Source organism: Micrasema longulum, unplaced genomic scaffold (genome assembly GCF_059751315.1).
Source record: "Micrasema longulum isolate JH-2025_06_02 unplaced genomic scaffold, ASM5975131v1 h1tg002474l, whole genome shotgun sequence".
In the NCBI taxonomy this organism is placed as follows: domain Eukaryota; kingdom Metazoa; phylum Arthropoda; class Insecta; order Trichoptera; family Brachycentridae; genus Micrasema; species Micrasema longulum.
In genome coordinates, this window is record NW_028279618.1 from 106144 (window position 1) to 122614 (window position 16471).

The following is a 16471-nucleotide window of genomic DNA, read 5'->3' on the forward strand; positions in this document are numbered from 1 at the left end:
TTTTATCAAATTAACTAATTTTTATTATTTGTTTTTATGATTAATTTGTTAATAGATTTTTTTTTGTTTAAACTATATACAAGATATTTTCAATTTAAATTTATTTCAACATAGAGGGAAAACATTTTTGAGAAGGGAATATGGAAGTCTAGGCATTTACTGGGCTTATGACCTGTCATTGGCTGGTTTAAGTGGCCACTTTACACACTGTGTAACATTCACCATGCTGTCCATGTATGAACATCAACATTTCCTCAACTCTTCAATCTGTTGACTTTTGTGAAGTAAAAGAGCTGAAACCTTTATCTCGTGGGTGAGATTCATCCGGCTGAACCAAATCACCTACTAGGCAACGCCTAAAAACAATTTTCCAATTTTTATTCTTCTTCTTTTACCAGGTAGTCAATTCAACAATATTTAAGTATGTCTAAATGCTTGCAGACTGGCTGGATTTCCTCCCTAGACAGCAAATCCAGCCAGTCTGCAAGCATTTTGATTAAACATTGTTGTATTTACAATTTGCTTTTAATTCTTACGTATTTCTTATATCCATATTTATTTTTCTTTTTTTTATGGAACAATTTACTTTTTATTTTGCATTGCAACATGTTTTTTTTGTGGATACAAAAAAAAGTTGTTTATTTTTAAAATTAATACTTACTTTGTTTGTACTTACCTGTACAATTTTTTTAAATGCCCCTTGGGCGTATTGTAAAATAAAATATAAAAAAAAAATTAAGGTTTCTTTACTCCCATAGCTAGCAAAATCTTCTTCCGGCTCTCTTTTTTTCTGCTTTTTTAGGCAGTCTCCATTACATTACAGAAAAGTTTGTTTTTTAGTTTGACAACTGGCTTCTGGCTGGTTTTTTGTTTTAATGCGAATTTTGGTCGTACTTTTAAATTATATTTAAGGCAAGTCTTAAATTTTTTTAACTAAAATTAAACTTATTTGATTAAATAAACACAGTTCTAAATAAATAAACATATATTTAATGAGTTTCGAGGCTCGAAAATTCCTCAAAAATTATTGTATTTCTTTTTATAATTTTTTTTTTATATGAATTCATTTATTAATACATATCAATTAATTCAAGGTTTAAAAAGGTTAAAATTATTCATATAAATAAAACAAAATGAGGAACAGGCTTAGCTTGTTTTATAAAAATACTTTTTGATCGTAACATTAATTGTTCGTTGTTATGTAAGTAATTAGATATACTTCATGTATGTTTGTGCATTACAGCTTCTTAAATTATAATTTATAAAGATAAACATCAATGCCTTGAGTATTATTTTTGTTTCTTATAATAAAAAAAATAAACTTGTATATTAAACGTACATGCATTCTCTTAAAGATTGTCAAAATAAATCTGATCCTTGATCACTCTTTGATATACCTAAACTACTAAGCTCTATAAAATAAATATCCCAAAAAAAACCTAAGATAAAATTTACTTTTCCTAACTGAAAACTATAGCAATTGTTTTCACTCTACCTTGCCCAGAATTCTTAGGTCTGCCAACAAATATCCCCGTTTTTTTTCTTTGATAACCAGTTGTTATTTTTAATGCGATCTCTGATTCAAATTCATCTTCGACCATCCCGTTTTTTTTTCCGTTTTACTCCCATCTAGTCCGATTTTGCTCCTCTTTTCATTTTTTAACCACTCAACAGACCCTAATACATTGGCATTAATGATATGTAGTCCAATGAACTAACTTAACCTAAACAATCCATGAATCTATTTAAATGTACAGTAGGTATGGCCATGTCATAATTTAGGCAGACATGGCAAGTGTGTCATCTCAAGACAGGAGTGATAACACCGTTTGCTCCTTGAATGCCTGTCTTTGCTGTAGGAACACATCGACAGTACTGTTTAGTGAGGTTTCGTTAGGAAAAAAGTCCGACGTTGGTTTTAAAATTTTCCACATCAAAAACATCATTGGTACGCAAGTTACGGCGAATTATATTAAGATTCATCTGATAAAGGATATCATGGGCATCTTACATAGTTCGATATTATTTTGTGAAAGAATCTTGAACCAGCCAAAACCATTCTGAACTCTAAGCTAAAAATGAGAAAGTATACTACAGAAATACTCTTTTATATCAATCATTCTATATAAATGTACTTTATTTAATACTACAATGAATTTTGTTTTTTTCTTTTTTATATTGATTGTCCTGAAAATACCCACTGGGCGTGTATATCTACATTAAAAGTGTGTTTGTTTGTTCGTTTATGTGTCCTTCACGCCTCAATGGAGTGACCGATCGATTTGATTTTTTGCACAATAATTGTCGGTGAGATGGAAAACTACTTACTTTTCTTCCGAAAGCTAAAAAATTTCACTTATAAAATCAATAAGTATAATAAAAATTATCAACATTATTTGATGTCAAAAATAATGAAATTGAAATTAATTCTTTAATTTTATTATAACTCACTTACTGAATGATGTAAAAACTTATATTTACATATAAATTATTAATTGCAAAATACTTGGTACACTTCATATAAGTTATTACATCATTACAATGGAAGTCCATCAAGAATTTTCAATAAAAAAATTAAATTTAAAAAAAATGACTTACTGAATTTATAGTAAGTTTGGTTTACTTTTCGTTTTGGTTTTCTATTAGGGTTTAGGATTTGTGAACGAAAAAATAATGCCACGGATCATCGTATTTTATTCGTAGCAATAGTTGGAAACCAAGCTACTATGAATTTCGATAAAGTATATAACTCCAACTGGAAAGTTCTTATTGATGACAAAAACTCTTATTGATAAACGACACAATTGATTAATTTCCAAAGCAAAGCTGCGGATAAAAGCTAGCAAATACAAGTAATGAAATAAATATGTATTCCATCTGCTAGTCTGTAGTACTAACTAAGCACAACACTCTTTCCTCTTTCATTGGCGCCGTGGCGCATTTGGTAAGACGGCCAACTGTGAAACTGGCGTCGCAGGATTGATTCCCGCCAGTTGCAAGAAGTCCAATAAAGATTTTTTTTCTCAATTGGTCTGGGTATTGTGGTGTATTTTTCATTACCTCTTTTCATATCTCCTCTATCTCACCTGCTGACAAGCCTCTAAATAGAGGCCTAGCGTTTTATTCCTTTAATCATGTTCAATTTTTTTTTTCTTCTATCGATATATTAAGCATGCCTCTTTATTTATTTTAAAATAAATTACGACTCATTCTATCCGGTTGTGATACACTCCCACTTGCTTTTTAATGATGCGCACACTTACACACACCTGAGAACTTACTTTCATACACATACACTCGCAAATTTTTAATTTTTTTAGGTTGGTAGTACTGTCACTGACATTTGTGTCAAATTTCATGTACTGATCGGTTTCAAAGCTTCGCAAGTTTCTTTATCGAGGTATGATTTACTGATAAACGTTATCTTATTTTATTTTCACAGTGTTTACTTAATAATAAATCTTAACATATGGAGCTTATAAGTCTAGTATTTTTGTCATGTTGTTTTTGTTTAAATTAAAGCCAGGGATTGGGATAAATACAATCGTTAAAACTAAACAGAAATTGACAAAATAATATACTGTTTATTTGGTTATTTATCATTTTTTATATCATTAATCTCTATTTTAATGTCTAAAATTTTCAAGTTGATTTAACAGTTAATATTTAATTTATAGTAAAAACTGTTCATTTAAAATGCATTCTCAGTAAACTTTGTTATAAAAAACGTATTATTTTGATTAATGAACATCATAAAATAGTTCATATCGAAACCTTCGGATCGTTTTCTTTGTCATTTATTTTTTTATCATAAACTCTTGTTTGTAATAAATCATTTAAAATTTCCTTAAAGAAGCATTGAATCGGCTGTTTTTTTTTTAATTAATCGTTTATTCAAATCCAAGTGAGGAATATTTTAGTGTTTTATATTTATTATTTGCATATTTTTGTAATTTATCATGTAAATTAATAAACCAACTTTGTTGTCAATCATTAATTTATAAATTTTCCATTTAATAGTTTAAGAACATAATCATACCTGAATTGCATATACCTTAAAATCCGCCTCACTACATTTTTAAACGGCTAGATTTATTGTATCAATTTTAAATTAATTTAGTTAAAACACTCAAGCCGTATTGTAACCGGACTTAGCTTTTATAATCATATCAAAAACGCTTACATGTTCTATTGAAATAGCAGATTTTTATAGTTATTAGTAATAGTAATAAAATATTTTGTTGGCAATAGAAATGAATTTTCAATCAATGCATTGAAAATACAGAAATTGCTTTTTTTATTAGATGCTATAAAGAATAACAAAATCTTCGTTTACTTCTCATATCTTCCGTTCATATTTTAATTTTTTTATATTTTTACCATCCATTTTTCTAAAAATACTCTACGTACTTATGTAACTTAAAAATAAAAATAATACCCTTCATATCCTGAGCCTACTCCTGGTAAAAGCAGAATTTGTCAGGGTTTTTGTGCCATTTTGTAAATTTTATGAAATCTATGTATAAATAAATAAATAACATAGTGTCCTGCACCAATATTTCTTCTCATTTAACTTTTTGTAGACTCAAGAGTCTGTTTTAGGATTATCCTTTTGTAATGCTGCACTATAGCCATCTCTCCAACATTTTAAAGGCTCCCCTGTGAACGTTGTTCATCTGGTATTCCATGCACAGCTATGTATGGAATGCTTGTAGATATAACTGTCTTTACATGCCAGTACTAGTATTGTCGACGCTGTCGCCTCCATCTGACCACATCAAATCTTACACACCTTTCGGATTGTGGTGTTCCTTACTCACGTAATGTCTTTCCAGCAATAGCACGCCAAGTTCTTATTTCTGATGACCAGTATACTTTCGGTCTTGACAGTGTCCACCCAATGCCATAAAATGTAAGGATAGGTCGCACACAGGTTTTATAAATGTGTACTTTGCTATCATTTTACATATCTTTTTCCCTACATATGACATCTCTCAGGCAGTACCCCACAGCTGCTCCTGAAGCCTTACTTCTCTGGAGAGGTCATGAGAGCTGAGCAGTTTGCTGGCAAGATATCTAAACTGTGACTATTATTTTTTCCTATATTTACGTAAACCAGCAATCAAATCATTCAAACTTGAAAATAATCACATGTAATTTTTGTGATCTTACCGGAAATTTAAACATGAACTCCCATGCGTAAGGTAGGACTTACCCCATACCCAATACACCACGGGGGAAACTCAATAAAATTACTATCGGGTTTTTCATTATGGTTTTAGCCATCGTGGCAAGGAATAATTAAAACACGTGTTTGAGATTGATTCGAGAAGTCTGGGGATAATTAATTTTGACGTTATGAAAATGTTAAATTTAAAATTCTGACGTATAAAAAAATACACAAATCAAAGCACCCTTTGTTTCCAAGCACTGCGTGAGGTAAGACAGAACATGTTAATTTTAATTATTCATTGTTTCATGAAAATAAGACATTCTGAAGTGGAGATAAAAATTAAAACTAACTTCAAGAGTGTGACCTAGAGTAGGTACTTAAATCAAAACCAAACGTAATAATTAATCAAAAGAATAAAAAAAAATACTGTATTTGTATAATGTCTTTAGATCGATAAAATTTCTGATTGGAACCCATACTAGACAACTTCCTTGAATCAAATCAAAGTGTATAGAATTGAAAAAAATCTGCACGCCTTATGCTAATTTTAATGTTTATTAGATACTTAAAACACAAAGAGCAATAATGATTTAGAATTTTTTGTGGCACCTCAACTGTTAACATGTTTTGTTTTTTACAAGTTACGCATGTCTTTTTTCTAATAAAAATAATATTTATATTCTACTCTGGTGGGGCTAAGAATAAGTTTCTAAAATACTGTTGCTCATAGATATTTTGATATTTTGATAATGAGCACCATTTTCAGTCGAGAAAAAACATATTTTTTTTAATATTAGAAAAACTAAGAAACGATGTGCTTAGGTTGAAAATACATATATAAAATATGAATAAATAATGACAAACTCGTTGTCGATGTCTTCCAAATTCCTTTTAAATGGGAATATAATATTAAGCAAAACAAACCCTTGCTAAAAAAACACGGAAAGTTAAAAAGTACATTTAAGGTAGGTTATAAGGCAATTTATTTCATTATGAAAATGACACAGTATTTTATAAAATAACACCAGGAAGTTTTTGACATAACAACTCAAATGTGAATTAATAGCATAAACATAAAAACATTAAAAATAAAACATTTATTATTTCTTTTTTTATGACTATTAACTTCAATAACATAGTCAAAAAATGATTTAGAAAAATATTTATTAAGACTGTTCATAATATTTTTTTGTTTAATTTTTGTCATTTGTCATATCAATATATTTACATAATAAATTTTAATAATAATAGTACGTTTGGATGAAAAAAAAATTAAAAAACAACAACTTTTCCAACGTGAACACAGAAATCTTTTTGATTTTTAGACGGTTTAAAAAAACTACATTATTGGTAAAATATTTTACTTTTAGTTACAAAGTGCTACGCTATATGATATTTCTTTTTTTTCTATTTTTGAACATGATAACTTTAAATGTGTAATAATATACAAAAGAATTGATCACTTTTTGCATACCCATATCGTCGTTATTACCAATGTTTTTTTTTTAAACTCAACTCAGTGTATATGTTTAAAAATTATATGTACACTCTGAAATTAATCCTTAAAAAAATCTCAAAAACTTTAGAATCCTCTGTTACAATTTAAAGGCTAACGTTTAATTAAGCTCATAATTAAAATGAGTGTAAATAAAAATCATTAGTAGGTGTAATTACGCTATAAAATCGTATTTAAATGCAAGAGGTCAATAAAATCATTTTACGATACTTCGTAAAAAATATCAAACTCAACCATGTTTTAAAGATATTTAGCTACTTTATGTCTTCAATTTACATTTTTATCACTTACATAGTATTTATCGCAATAAATTATTATTTGAAACAACATCGATTAAATTTAATTATATAAAGTAAGTTACAAAAAATATATAGTTGAACAATGGTTTTTGAGTTAGTACTTTAGACTATCGACTATAGACTATCGAATTCGACAAAATAAAATATTATTATTTTTACAGTGTTAAGAATGTAATAAATTTAGAGCGTCTGTGAAGTTCCGGCAGTGTAATGTACATACATGTTTATGTGGTACGCAAATATATAAGAGGTCAGACGAATGCAGCGACACTAACGCCTAACGCGCCCATATGACCTTTCAAATACATCATAATTATTATTATTATATATTTGCAAGGTGCATTTTACTGCCGCAGCTTCACTGACGCTACAGATACTCTCTTCGGAACCTTTAGCGTAAAGCAGTTTATTCTCTTAAGATGAAAAAGAATCTAATCCTTGGTTGAGGTTTCGTATATGTTTTTTTTTTTAATTTTATATTAACGTAAACTTTAGTTGAAAATTAAAAAAATCAGCTTATAAAACTTAAAATAATTTCTCGATTTGTAAAATCAAACGTCTTGATAATTAAGGAATTAGATATTATAATAATTATTTGAGCTATAGCAGATTTGTGTATTACTCCGTATTAAAATTATATACATAAAACATATTTATAAATGGTAATCATATGCGCACGCATGCTCATTTGCATGCATTTGTATATGCACTTATTTTTTAAAAAATGTTTGACATAACTTCATTTATTTTTTGAAATAAATGTGTATTTTGTACTTAAATTATTAATATTGTAATCTCACAGCAAGCACAAGAGGTTGCTTATTTTTTAGTGTGACATTCCGTTTCGTTTTTTGTTTTCGTACTTTTGCTTTATTGCGTTTTTCTTTTTGTAAACATGTTGCAACTTTATATTATATTAAATAAAAAATTAAAAAATTAAATAAATAAAAAAATTCATTAAAACAAGTTTGTTTGACTTTTTGAAAATAACGCGTAAAAGGGAATTTCAGAGATTTTTAACTATTGTCTACTGAGCCTGTTAAAGTTTTTTAATAAATCAAAAATAGAAAAGCGTTTTTAAAATTCATTTAATTCAAAATTGTAATTTTCATTTCTGGCATTAGTAATCCAGATAAAGAATAAATAAAATGTTCGGAAATATGATCTTCCTAGTAGATTTTCCTTCCTTAATCAATAGAGCGAGAGATGTTCAGTGCAGAATAAAAATGCCTTTCCGTCGGAAATGTTAAGAATGGTCGTGATTGGTCGTATTAATGCCAACGTGCTCAATCATTGGAGGCAGCAATTAAAATGGCGCGCGTCGCTGCTACACAAGTGCTTCAGAATCTGGGCGACATTCCTCAAAGCAGTGGCAGTTCTCAGTAAACGAGAAGCTAGCATTTTGGTTTGTTTTTTTTTTAATTAGCAAGGAAAAATTCCTTAACGGCACACAATTTTTCATAAATCTTTGATTTTTCCGGCGCTTCAGTTGCTGATGTTTTTTAAAAATATCTGTGTGTGTTGTTCATCTTTTATTATAATCAGAATGCAATGTTCAATAGCAGCCTAAATGATGTAGTTCATGACGTGATGCGTTGAAAAAAGTTTTGAGCAACACTCACTTTAATAATCCAAGAAAAATCGATGGTAAATTTTATACAATTAGGCTCATCTAACAAGTTTCGTTTAAATTCTCAATAAACTGCGGAATTAGGGTGGGTTGAGGTTTTTTTTTTTTATTTGGAAAAATAACAGAAAATTTATAATTAATTCATATTATAATATAACGTAAAAGTCTAATTAAAGTTTTTTAAGACTATATAATAATTTTTGTAAACGTACTAATGAACAGATTAAAACTATGTACGAGTATACAAAAATATTTTTAAATATATCATTCAAGAGAGTCAAATAAAATAATAATGATTTTGTTCTCAAAAAGTAAAGAAGGATGAAAAGGACAAGAAAAGATTGGGATAAAAGATTAGGATAAAATAGGTAAAAAATGGGATTCTGTTGAGGAGATAACCCTTAAAATGCCTAAAAAAATAAAAGCAGGAGTGATACATTTAATTAAAGAAGTTCTAATATTTTTTTATTAAAATGAGAAAATTTAGAATCAAATGTATCAAGGGAGGAACATATTTTGTTATATTCTGTGCAGTTATGGTTTACACAGGAATTTTGAGCGCAGTTATTGGATAGTAGAGGATTGTAAAAAAGTCGGACTTGTCTGGTAAATCTGGTAGGGCAGTTAAGATTGATGTTAAGATTAATTGAAGAAATAAGTACTATCAATTATATCAAGATCTTGAATAAGAAGCACATGTCAGAAATAGTTCTTTGTTTGTTGAGTGAAGTCCGATTATGGAAAGAGGAAGAGTCATCATGCGAATCGAACGATCATCATACGAAATAGTATTTTCTATATTTCTTTAGTAAGCGGTTACGCTCGGGTATAAATCATGCAAAATCAAATCGAGTTGAGAATAGTCTGATTCATGATATACATGTAGGTACTGGTTTGTGCGTTTTCCTATCATAAAATCATATTTCAAAAATCATTCATAATTCATAAAAATATTAATTGAGATAAAAAAAGCCCTTCGTTATTTTATTGTGTCGTGTAGATTTTTACGATCATACACAACATTGAAAGCACTTGAGGAAATCAGAAATCGAAAGGTAAAATAAAAAATACGTATCTGATAACGCGATCTTCTTTCAAACTTCATATTTAAAAAAATATTTTTTTCATTTAAATTTTTTTTAAATAATTAGTTAAATAAAATAATCCCAATAAAAACTACGCATAATTTTTCTAGGGAATAGAATTTTAAGTTTGTTGAATGAAGTTTAATAAACAAAATGTTTTTAAGAAATAATCCAAATGTAAGTAATTTCGAAGCCGGTCAATGTACTGTTGGAATAGAAAAATACGAAACACAATTTTAAAACAATGAATACTGGTAATTGATTGAGTATCTTTTAACTATATTTGAACCTATGTATTTTAAATAATTGTAAGATAGGTTCATATAAAGAATGTTTTGCTTCAACAAAACAACTGTCGAGTCTTCGGCGTATAATATATATAATATCATATCACGAACCACCACTGTTTTCAAGTAAAGCTTTTATACCAAATTTGCGGAAAAGCACACGAAATTCATCCCCGGATGAATCTCTTTATTTCTTGGATGATTTTGGGGCCCAGAGAGCATTCCTTCCACGCTCTGGTTGTTCGCGGTGCATGGTGGCTGTTCTGTGAAAATATAAGGATCTGTGAATATTTATGCCGAATAGCGTAGGACAAAATCAAAAGGCGCAGTAGTATAAGTTCTGATTCAAATTTATTTTAATTTTAAAATTATAATTAATAACTACTGTTATCACCTTAAAAAAAAAGATGTCAAAATAAACATTCAAAAGTACAGAATACATGCAAAAAAAACATATTTAATTTAATTATTTTAAACACTTCCAATAATGTCAAGCACCCCTGTTTTGCTTATTTCTTTTGTAAACCTATTTTTGTAACATTTGTGGCAAGTCTATTATTTAAAAAAAAAATTTTTTTTCATAATATTATAATGAATATGATAATAAATACCAGTAGTTTATAATGTTTTTGTTCATGATAATTTTATTTTATTTTGATTTAAATTACTGTTATTATTAAAAATTGAGTTTATTCACTAAGAGCTAAACCTGGCAATGCTTGGCTATTGCTAGATTTGAGTACATAATCATACATAAATTAAATAACACTTATTATATTAAATCAATTTTTGTATTTAGTTCAAATTATATATGTACGTATATATAATTATTTTTCTGTTTCGGTTTTCATAAATTGTGAGGAAAGAGAATTTTGATAAATAGGTATTCGAATAATGTTTTCCTGTCACTGTCTTTTAGATCCTCCTCAATAGTGTGCGAAAAAAACAACTGCATTTGACATGTGAGACCTTGTGGGAAAAGACAAAATCGACGTTTCGTTGTCCCGTGTTCCGCACCTCAAAACTGAGCCGATTTTCTTATTTTTTACAGTATTAGATTTTTTTTTGTATCAATGCGTTTTGATTTTTTTTTGAAAATGGTTATATTTGTATACCGTGCGCTCAAAGAGAGCAAATAGAATTGTGTTTTTTTTTTGGGTTTTTGGATAGTTCTAGTTCCCATAATAAACAGTTTCTCAAAAAACAAAACAATAAAATGCACCACCATCTATTGTGCGTAAAAAATCCCTGCTCTGGTGCCATCATCCAGAAAGAAAATACGAGAATACGTTTGTGTGAAAAAAAATCTGACCGCGTTTCCACTTACTATTAAACATTTTTAAGTATACTTATAAAACTTAACTTTATAATGCTTTTAGGTAACGACAAAATCAGGTTCGGATAAAACCATCGACCCACAGATACACATAGACGCACCCGAAACCTTCTAAAATTATGACACTTCACTCATGCCTAAACGGTCAGTCCTGCCCTTTGCATATTGAGTCTTTCTTTAACCGCCAGCTGGGTTTTGGCGTGAGTTTGACATTAAATTCAAAACCGAAATGCTAGGTTCTGCCTTGAAAGCGTAAAAAAACGTAAAAAAGATGGAGTGATTTTTAAATGGTAAATTGGTATCTAGGTACTTGTTTATGATTGAAATCCAGAACTGAAAATAATTCATTTTCAAATATAGAATATTTTTTAGAAATGTCAAACTCTCATTTTCTCACCAACATGGGTACAGTTTATTTAGGAATGCGATTTTCAAAAATTATTGTATATCAGTTAATACTTTTTCAGTTTTACCACAAATACAGTAAAAAAATAAATGGGTAGAATCCGTAAGAAATTTAAGGCAATAATCTGATTGGGATCCATAAAAAACGGAAGCTGTTTGTCAACATTCAAAAACAAACTTTTTTGTACACAAAAAATTTACATATGCATTTTTGGCAAATGCGGCTCTGGTAAATGATGAAAAAAACATTTACGCTCCTAACTTTTTTTCTACAAAATAAATTGACGACATTAAGAAAAAAATCAGAATATTTTTTTTTTTTTTAATCACAATTATTTGATGCTTACATACTTGCTTACAAATATTATGATGTTTTTTCTTTATTGGTGTAAAATTTACCGTTTTTCATAAAATTACTCACCATCATCATCATTTCCTTTCCGCACTTAATGTTCCATAGGGCTCTCCATTGGTACACTAATTGCAGCGTATCATTTTTGTTACATGAAAGAAAGAAGATCATCAGCCTTACTAGATGCCAGTCCTAGGACTATGAAATATTTTTCTTCAAATACACTGGTTTAAATAAACATTTTATATTAACCACAGAAGGAATACAACTCGAGACCTCTTTCATGGTAGGCAAACGCGCTAACCATTACACCACGTGGCGGACAAAATTCAAAATCATTACTGATATTTAAATGTTTTTATTGATAACTATCCAATTCTCAGTATTGCGTTAAATAAATTATTCTTGATATTTATATATATATTATGTTCTTAATTTTAAGGAAAATTTGTTTTTTTTTCTCCCAATAATTTGATTTTTTTTCTAGTAATTCATTTTAATATATTTTTTTTGTATTTATTTAGCTACCTACTTAATTTTTTTATTCATTTAAGATAATCGTATATTTTTATTATAATTGTTTGTCATTGTTATTTAGAATAAGTGATGAACAAGTTTAGATATCATATTTAATTATTATATAAAACAATGTCGATTAACACAGGTTTTTACCTAAAGAGCTGAAATATGTGCACCTTTAAGAAATTTTATTTTTGAGTTTATATAAAATAAATAAATTTGGTCTCATACCTTATTTTATCACTATGACTGATCCTCAGCATTGCTCGCTCCATAGCTAAATACAAGCGTCATAAAACTTCAATACTAATGTAGTGATACAAAGAATTATTTTTTTATTTTTGAGACACCGTTATTTTGACCCTGCTTACAATTTATACGAGACAGGTGTTTAGTGTTGGTTCAATAAAAAGTAAATTATAAATTATAATGATTTATTAAGCTGAGAAAATAAATAGTATCACAATAATATGTTAATTAATAATCATGGCATTGAACGTCAAAAAGTTAATTTCAAAGTAAGTATTCTATCATATTATCAATTTCATTATTGAACTAATAACTCGTTAATTTTGATACCTGCTTCCGACTGCAAATACACCTCAGGGGGTATTCATTGTATGAAAATAATATTAACGATTCGATAAAATATAAAAGTCTTTCATTATCGGTTCTTTCTTTGTCTAACAATGCGTTAATTCAAAATATCATGTTATCAAATACTTGAGAGAATTGATTATCAACCCTTTTTTTGGCAATATATTAAATAGAATACATAAGATTTTATTTTTTTCATAAATTAAAACACGAGTAAAAAAGCATTCAGTTAAAACTTCTTAATCGTATTTTTCATTCGTACTGTTTAATTAAAATTCATAATAAGCTTAGATGAAAACAATAAATTTACCATCAAATGTGCAATTAATATTTTTTCGTTCTACAAAGATAAGGGTTAAGAAAAAAACATTATTTTTATTCTTAGTGGTGATGGTCAGTTCGATGCAAGTTCCTGACGTCACTAAAACCTATTGAAGATCTATTGTGACGGGTCACCGTGAATAGTTCTCGCCATTCAAACCCAGGTTTATGATGTACTACTACTGCGTGGAAGGCGAGAGTTTACATTTAGCTTAATCTCCCCCTCCAAGCCCAGATCCGTAAAGTATCAAGCCATTAGATGAGGGGCAAGCTCTTTAACATCCTCAGGTTTAACCAGTGGTTCCTCGAGGATGAGGCTTCTTTTTATGATTTAAATCATCACATTCACACATAATGTGTAAAACTGTTTCCTCATCTGCACTGAAAAACCTAAATCTAGAAGTCTAGGGAGGTTTATTCTAGCAAGGTGGTTGTTCAATCTGCATTGATCTGTAAGGGCTCTAGTGATAATACTCACTTGATTCCAGCAAGAAGGAAACCTAATTAAAGGTGAAATTAAACGCATTTATTACTGCGGTTAGCGTATCAATGTAGGACTTTTTTTTCATAAAAATAGACATTTGCGTTCTTACAATTCACCCAAATACTTTAATTTTAGGTGCATTTTCTTTTTATCGGCAATAATTGTTTAAAAAAATGGGGAAATGTTTATGGTAGGACGGGATTCGAGTCTCGGACCTTTCGCTCTGGAGTCCGCTATATTTCCCACGAGACCACAAGTTGTCTCATTTGGTACGGAAAGGGAATAATTTTAAACAAATTAATGAATGATTAACGTCGTCTATCTCGAGATGTAGCATCAAACACTTTTGTCTAACATGCAAGAGGTCAGGTTCAATTCGATATGATTGACATGAAATATTTAGTTTGAAATGTGTTCTTACACTAGTCCCTAGACAGGCACCTGGAGCGTATGACTGATCATCTAACCTTCATGAAACAACAAATGTTTACGAGAGCCAACAAATTATTGATAAAGTATTCAGAAAACTAAAGAAATAAATTGTACAAAACATTTCATTTAATAAACCTAATACTCCTTGCTTTTCATCATTTCCTTTCTGCACCTAATGGTGCATAGGGCACTCCACTGGTATACAAATCGCAGCGTTTATTGATTTTTTTTTTTTTTTTTTAAAGTCTTTATTCAATAAAATATACATATTATTACAATATTAATACATTACAAAGAAAACAAAGTATTAGGATATATTTTGTCCCGATAAACTATTCAATAATAGTTTGTCATCGGGTGCTCAGACATTAGTTTTAATTAATAATCAAATAAGAAGAGTACAGACATAATACTGTATACGTATAAAATAATAAACATAAAAATAGTTTAAAGATTTTTTTTTCTTTTTTAAGTAAGAAAATAGAGTAAAATAATACAATTAAAATTAAAGAATAGTAATTTACTTAAATATATTTTAAATATAAGAAAAAAAAAAAATAATAGACACATATATAAATAGTGTGTGCTCATAAATGTAATCTAAACAAGATAAAAAAATTAATTAAACAAGGTAAAGTAAATCGAGAATTTTAATTCATATCTACAGAAAAAAAAAAAAAAATTAGTAAGAAAATTAAAAGTACATATTAAAATTAAGATCTAAAAAATGTAAATGAAATAAGAAAGTAAGAAAGTAATAAAAGAAAAGAAAAGGTTAACCCAAGAAAATCACAAAAATGTAATTAATGAGGGATAAAAATTAAAAAAAAAAAAAAAAATGTATATATGTAAAAAAATAATAAGTAAAAAATATTTAAAAAAATAAAAAATGTATTACATAAATAATAAATCAATATAGGAACGTTTTATCTACTAACCACTTACGTAATAGAAACTAAATTTTATTTTTACTATGACATGTTTTCATGTCAAGTGGCAACAAATTAAATACTTTTAGAACAATATAATCCAACGTACGTTGTTCATATTTATTTTTAATTTTATTTTTTAATTTAATTTAATTTTATTATTTAATATTTTTAGCCATCAACAGATGTAAATCTTGTTAGATAGCTGTGTTCTAATTTATTTTTATATATCGAGCTGAACATCTGTTGGATAATAATTTTGCTCCATAAAATACCCTTAACTGGTAAAACATTTAATTTATCATACATAAATGGGGTATTATTCCTCTGATTGTATACATAATTGGGTGCAATCAATTTGACAAGTGCATTTTGAACATTTTGTACATATTTAATGTTACCATTTCTTTATCACCATCATTTAATGCAATCCACCACTTACCATCATTTAATGCAATCATTTTTGTTACATGAAGTTGAGATAATCAGTACTTTAATTCGGTTGCCCAGGGACTATGGAATATTCAAGGGTAAAAACACCTTCTTCTAAACAAATATTTTATGTCAACCTTGTCGAGAATCGAGTCCAAGACCTCTTGCGTAGTTAACAATTGCACTGACGAATACACCACGAGGCCGACACATGCTTTTAATCTCCGTAAACTGTTATTTAAACAGTTTTTCATTACATACTGTAGACATTAATTTTGATTTTATGAAATCGAAAAACCAAAATATTCATCGAAAATATAAACTAAAACATATTGACAAAAAACTTTTTCAGAAAAAAAATACGAACATTAAGTGCAATAAAAATTTTAATAATTTCAAATTAAATAAATAATAAAAACATGTAAAGGGGAGATGGAATTCAATAAAAAAGGATTTAATTAAGAGTAATGTAGAAAAAAACGTTATGGAGTTTTAACTCATGTTGGGGGGGTCGAAAATAAAACAGCTTTCACCGATGCCTGAGGAAGGGGCCGGGCCGTCTGCGTTCATCCACTCGAGGCTAGACTTCCTCGCTTGAAAATTATTGTTTTGACTTTTAACAGAAATCACCATTTTTAGAATGGAGCACCTAAAAAAACCGTTTAAGAAAAGTA